The following is a 6,809-nucleotide window of genomic DNA, read 5'->3' as shown; positions in this document are numbered from 1 at the left end:
TTTTCTACAATAATAGGATTTTTTTCCAGATCGTGCGTGACTACTGCCAAACTAAATACATTATTTTTTTCAGTATTCATCGAAATATCACCATGAAAAGATTTACGCCTCAACAACGTTTACAAATCGAAAAATTGTATTACGAAAATCGACGCTCTGTGAGAAGTGTTCATCGCGCGCTCTGGCCAACTTATGGTGCAGCTATTTTTAGCTTAATGGCTACGGCAATAAGAAAAATTGCCGTATTTGGGCTGGGGAGCAACTCGAAGTCATGCAAGAACAGTCATTACATCCTTTAAAAATAACCATTTGGTGCGGCTATGGGCTGGGCTATGACTTTTTTATGCCGGAAATTGAAGCCCGTGATCTCCACAACATTTTGTTTCAACAAGATGGCGGATGGCGCTACTTGCCATACAGCCAGTAAAATAATTATCTCTCCTCTCGGGCCAGTCAATTGGCCACCAAGATCGGTTGATAGCACACCTTTAGACTTTTATTTGTGGGAGTATGTGAAGTCTAAATGCTTTGTGGATAAACCAGTTTTGATTGAGGCATTGGAATCCAACATCACTAACGTTATTCACGAGTTACCGGCCGAAATCCACCAGCGAGTCATTCAAAAAAGGTTTTTACGGATATCCGAAATATGGCGGAGTTGTGGCTAACATTTCAAAGGTACTACCTTTAAAAAATAATTGTCGTGAATTGTTCTATAATAAAGATTCCTTAAGCAATTTGAATATTTTTTGTTTTTTTTTGTTCAATTTAAAATCCGATACCTCTAAATTAATAACCCTTTATAAGCTAGGATGGCTTTTCAAGTGGCTGCATCTTCCTGACAGTGATATAAATACTATATTTATCACTCTGTATGTGACCTAGATTTATATGTATCAAACAGTTTGTGGAGCACTGACAAAAATTTGAGGAAGTTTGACTTTCCTGCTACACTGTAAAGAAATTTACGATTGAAGGCCATCGAACGGTTTCAGAGTCTTAAGCTCAACATGAGGAAGGAATACTCGGCGATGATCTACAGCAAAGGCAAGTTTCCGTGGGTCATTTCGGACCAATGCAATTACTGAGAGTGATTAAATAACAAGAGAAACCGATACCATACGAATTACGGACGAGGAGCGTCGAAACGGCTTCGGGCGACGTTAGAAAATAAGAGGGGTCTTTGCACCAAATTGTAACAGGAGATGAAAAAGGAAAAAAAATACTTTTATTTGTATCGTCTCATATCAAATAGAAATATTCTTGGTTCAGTGTTTTTTTGGAATCAAATGAAACGGAGATATAAATGGCCACACATTTTTAATCGCCCCTGCAATATCACTCATTTGTAACTTTTGGGGTGAAAATTCACTGCTTCTCTGCAAACTATCAAAAGCTGTTTAATAATCTTAGCAGTTTTTTGAGGGAAAAATAATATAGCTCGTCTATTTTCTATAGATTCTATCCAAAAATATAGCATCTAAGTCTGGCAAAGACCGGACTACGGTAGAGAAAACGCGCATGAGCTTTATTAATAGAAACCTTGCTGTACCCGACGCTTCACACTACATTTGGTCTTTAAATGACTTTCTAAATTGTATGGTCAAAACAACTGTTGTTCGCCCATCTATTTGCCAGTTCATTGCCTGGAAAACCTTTGTATCCCGACACCCGCATAAGTGCAAACCTTTTCCGTCTTTCAAGAAAGTTAGGCTCAGCTGATGGGCTATTTTTAAAGAGATGCGAGTGGTTTCTAAGCCCTTTAGAGCTTTTAGTGAATTAATGCAGCACCACCTCACAATGTAGAGGGTTTCTAAGCTGACGTTACGACCTTAAAATGGCGTTATTTTGTGCTTTATCGTTCATGAAGTCAACTATTATAATCTCAATCCATGTGCAATTACTTTTAACTCGATACTGCAGCCGAAATTTTACGGCTCACCACTTCTCTTCTTAAAAACAATTATCTGAGAGATCCACAAAAGCGGAACTTAGCAATGGATTTTTTATCAATGATTTTTATTTAATTAATACTAAAATTTAAAAATAAAGCAGATATATAAAATTTTTGCTCTCAATATTTTCGCATACTTTCTAACGGAAGCCTTAGAACATTTTTAGTCTTGCAAGTCAAATGTGCCCAAGGGCATAGTTCTTAAGTTTAGTAATTTATTTCAGCTAAGAATTACTATTCGATAATACTACATAGTAACTATGCCTTAGTTGTGTAGCTGAGCTGGAAAACTTTCAAATCTAGTACTTAAAATTTTTACTAATATTTCGATAAACCTTCCTTTTCTGATCCACGAAAATATCTTCAAGCATCATTCACACAGCAGACGTTGCGATAAACACAATTCAACACAGTTGATCATAAAATTTTCAAATGGCCCCTTACGCTGTCGCAAATGCATTGCATAATCTTATCGTCGAGGTGTGCACCATTAAACACCAACAAAATAAAACCGCAACGTCAATCAACTAAGCACTACAACAAATAAACTTCCCAGTTTATTTTCCTGCAACGGTCGATTGGCAGCGGCTAAGATTTTTGACAAATTACCAAGTGCGTATGTCGCCCCAATCAGCTACACCCACACCCCCACGCTAGCGGGCTTAATTCGCATGCTGAGGTGGCTTGCGACGAAATTATCACCAACAACAGAGCGGCAGATAGTGTGTCAACCACCAACCGCCAGCCTACTATACGCCAAAAAGTGTCCACCCTGTTTACCACAAAATTCAATCCATACTAAGAGTGTCTTGTATTAGTGACCCCTCTTCCCGCTTGCGTTACCGCTTTATGCCCATTATCCATTAGAGTTTGTTGTCACATGTATGCGTGAGTGTGTATGTGGGTGTGTGTGCGTTGAAAGTAATGCGTTGCATGCAGCACGTGCGCGCCATTAGATTCGTTTTACTTGATGCTCAACTTGCAACACGCAAGCCAGCCAGTATCATGTTGCACGCGTCTACTCTGCAACAACAAACTGCTCTCAGCCGGCCAACCTCCTTCCTTGCTGCCTCGATGTGTACACTTTTGATTATGCGCTAATGCCATATTAAGCGGCGTGCGCGTTGCAGCTCCAATCAGGCGAGTAGCGAGATTGAAAAAAGTGTGAGGCATTCATTTCCTCTTCAACTAATCTGCTTGCGCTGTCCATTCACCCCTTCAGGTGGACGCGCAATATTGACCTTCCACCCTCTCAAGGGCTTACAAGCCCCATGTTGTAGCATTAAATGTCGCTTTCTAAGTTTTTTCCTTCTCTTCTTGCTACTGCTTTTATTTCTTTACTTCGAGGCTTGTTTTTTTATCTGCGACCGCCGTAAATAAGAACGCAGTGAAAGCGGGAGGTTGCAATTGACTTGAACTAATGCAAATATTATTGAATAATAACTACAACGACCGCCTGCTTATATCTGTTTCAAGCTTTAAAACCCCTCATGGAAAAAGTTTCGTATAGTTTCCCATAGCATACACGCAAGCGATTGATTTTTGCGGCCGGCGGCATTCAACATGCCTGCTATCCTACCTACTTATGCAGTTTTTGTTTTTGTTTATTCATACATACATTTCGAAAAATTGCTTTCTTGCTCTTTCACATACATGTGCAAAATCCTTGCACTTCTTAATATCACTTCTAGTTTTTTCCTCCTTTTCAGCATACACTCGCCGCTTGAGGCCTCCTTCGCTGCGTGCGGTCGCGTGATGGTCGCGCGTGTTCCAGATAAAAATTCTACGCCTTGACTCAATTCGTTTTTATCTCCTTTTTCGAAAATTCGCTTTGATCATTTGTAAATATTTATTTTGGATAATATTTGCCCGTTAGCGCGTACTCAACTTTTGACGGGCTTACATAATACCAAATATTTGGCCATGATTGTATATTTGTGGAAAATATTTGAACATTGTGTTTTGCCTTTTCAGGCTTACCTTATATAATCCTTTATTAAATATTTAAACAAAATTAGTAAATCCTTAAAAGTATAACAAATATATATGCATGTATGTAAGCGGCCGCCGTAGCCGAAGGGTCTGGTGCGTGACTGCCACTCGGAATTCTGAAACATCGTAGATTCGAATCTCAATGAAACAATAAAATGAAGGAAAAGTTTTTTTCTAATAATGGGCGCCCCTCGGCAGGCAATGGCAAACCTCCGAGTGTATTTCTGCCATGAAAAAGCTCCTCATAAAAATATCTGCCGTTCGGAGTCGGCTTGAAACTGTAGATCCCTCTATTTGTGGAACAACATCAAGACGCACGCCACAAATTAGAAGGAGGAGCTCGGCCAAATACCCAAAAAGGGTGTACGCGTAAGGTAAACACGACTGCAAATAAAGCACTCCCGTCTTTTTTTAGTTACAATATTTTCTTATTAAAAAGCGAAGTTGCATGAGTCACCTTTAAGCGGACTCTCATAGCAGAAGAGGAGTTTTCTTTATTATTCAAGCAAGGATAAACTGTCCAAGACTAGGACATTTGAATGCGATCGGAGTCCGAATTATCTTGTAGGCAGATTAGTATATTTACAAGTAAACATAGCGGTAGATCTGTTCAATGCTTTTGATCCAGTGAAACACGCAACGCTAATAGTTGAAATTGCATTTCTACTCTCACAAAGCGACTGTGGGTCGGCACGAGTAAGTGATATTTAGAGATCTAACTTCCAAACAGGGGGGGAATAAAGCATAAGGTGCCGTAAAGTGGTTTGCTTACTTTACTGCTTTCAAACTTCTATACTTCGAAGCTCCCACAATCACAAGAAGAAGTTCATTGATCTCTTCCGATGACGTTTGTTTCGTATTTGCGTTCAGAAACGGCATCAATGATTTGTGTTCGAAAGTAAATGTTTATCTCTTCAATCTTTCTCGCTTTCTCAATGCAAAAAACCTACCACTTTCCCCCACTAAGTCTCTGGCAACCTTATTCACAGCCTGGACGAAGGAGTTCAAACTATTACTGAACTGAAAGACGATGACATACCAATTCGACTGTAAACACCCCGATATTACTGGGTGTAACTTTCAAAATTTTGCTTTGCTTGATCAGCACGCAGTTCCCACTGGGTTGTTACAGTAGGAACCATTACGGTAGGCACTTGCTGTGGACTGAATTACCTCTTCTGTACTTCAGGAGGCATCTCCATGAACAAACCGACGATATCCGGGCACATATGTAATAATTACTGGACCTAACAACGTACACACAGCTCATCAACAACAGTCACTTAGATACCATTACCACTTTATGAACTCTCGCTCGCCGATTACCCAATAACCACTAATTGTAGACGAAGATTTTAAGATAATCATCTGTTCACATGGCCGTTAAATTCATTTATCTAACAGCCCTTTCTTTCTTGAAAAAAAATTTAAGTTGGTGTTTGTTTCTACCGGAACTGTAAATTAAAAAAAAATATATTATTAAACACTGTATTATCAATAAGTCCGAGACTTTTTGTATTTCTGACCTCTTTACTGAAAAAGAAATACTGCTCCTGTCAACAGGCATCTGTCAGTTGACTCCTATCAAAATTTGAACGTGCTGCGTCAGTTAGTTTGTGTTTTACAGCTACCTTTATCAGATTACCCAGTAATTTGAGGAGAAAATGGAAAAAACTGAATTTCGTGTGCTTATTAAGCCGATTCACCCTTAGAAACCCACTGTTTCGACTGTTGTTTGGTCTCTGGTGTGTGGTGACGGATTCATGTTTCGTCCACGGTTACAAAACGGCGCAAGAACTCCTCCATATTGCGATTAAACAACGCCAAACCTTCTTGTGAAGTTGTTACACGATTGCGTTTGTGGTCGACTATGAATTACTGGGTAGTCTGATAAAGGTAGCTGTAAAACACAAACTAACTGACGCAACACTTTCAAATTTTGACAGGAGTCAACTGACAAATGCCTGTTGACCCCCTCGTATCAAGCTTGATATTTTGAAAGTGCAAATTTCATTTTTTGCTCCTTTTAAGCTAGATGTTCTTCTCTCAACTCTTCTTAACATTGAAAACCCTTTTACACATTTTAAAAAGCGTTTGAATTTACTGAATGCGAATTAAAACCATAGAGGTGTAATCGTTTCTTTCGGTCCTTGTGTATTCCTAGTAAAAATAAGCAAAAAAATACCAGAAAATACTAAATAAATCATAACGACATTTTCACAAAAACAGAACCTTATCTTGTTATATAACCTCAAATATTATATAAAAAAGTCGTTCTCTTAACAAAAAACTCATAAATTAAATTGTACATAACCATAACACATTTATATAAAAAAATACGCATTTTAAAGACAATTTGCATACAATGTTCTTAAAGTAATTCAATAAAAATTTGGTGCCAGATGTTAAAAAAAGTAAAGCTAATATAAATAAAGTAAAGCTAAGAAAAAAAAAAACAAATTGTAGGATGTCAATCGAAAATCAAAAAAGCGATAAGAAAAAATGTAAGCGATGAGCCAGATAAGAAAGATCTTCGAATTGATGACGACAAAATGAAAGGAAATAGAAGGAGACCCAGAGAGTGAGACCTATATCAATTTATTTTTCACTCTAAAGCTTTAACTGACTTTTGCGCTTATAAATATTTATTTTCTATTTCAAAACTTATCTAGGAATCCTCGCATTTTGTTTATGATCGAATTCTTCGCACTTATTTCACAGACAAGAAAACAAGTGTCCAAATTTAAATTGCTGTTCTGCTATTGATTCAATTTTTCACACCTTACCTTCAGCATTTAAATCGTCACTTTCGAGGCGCTGCAAAGCGCGGCAGGTATTAGCTGGCATTGGAAAAGTATTCGGA

The sequence above is a fragment of the Anastrepha obliqua genome, chromosome 5, assembly GCF_027943255.1.
Source record: "Anastrepha obliqua isolate idAnaObli1 chromosome 5, idAnaObli1_1.0, whole genome shotgun sequence".
In the NCBI taxonomy this organism is placed as follows: domain Eukaryota; kingdom Metazoa; phylum Arthropoda; class Insecta; order Diptera; family Tephritidae; genus Anastrepha; species Anastrepha obliqua.
Note: the sequence above shows the minus strand (reverse complement) of the source record.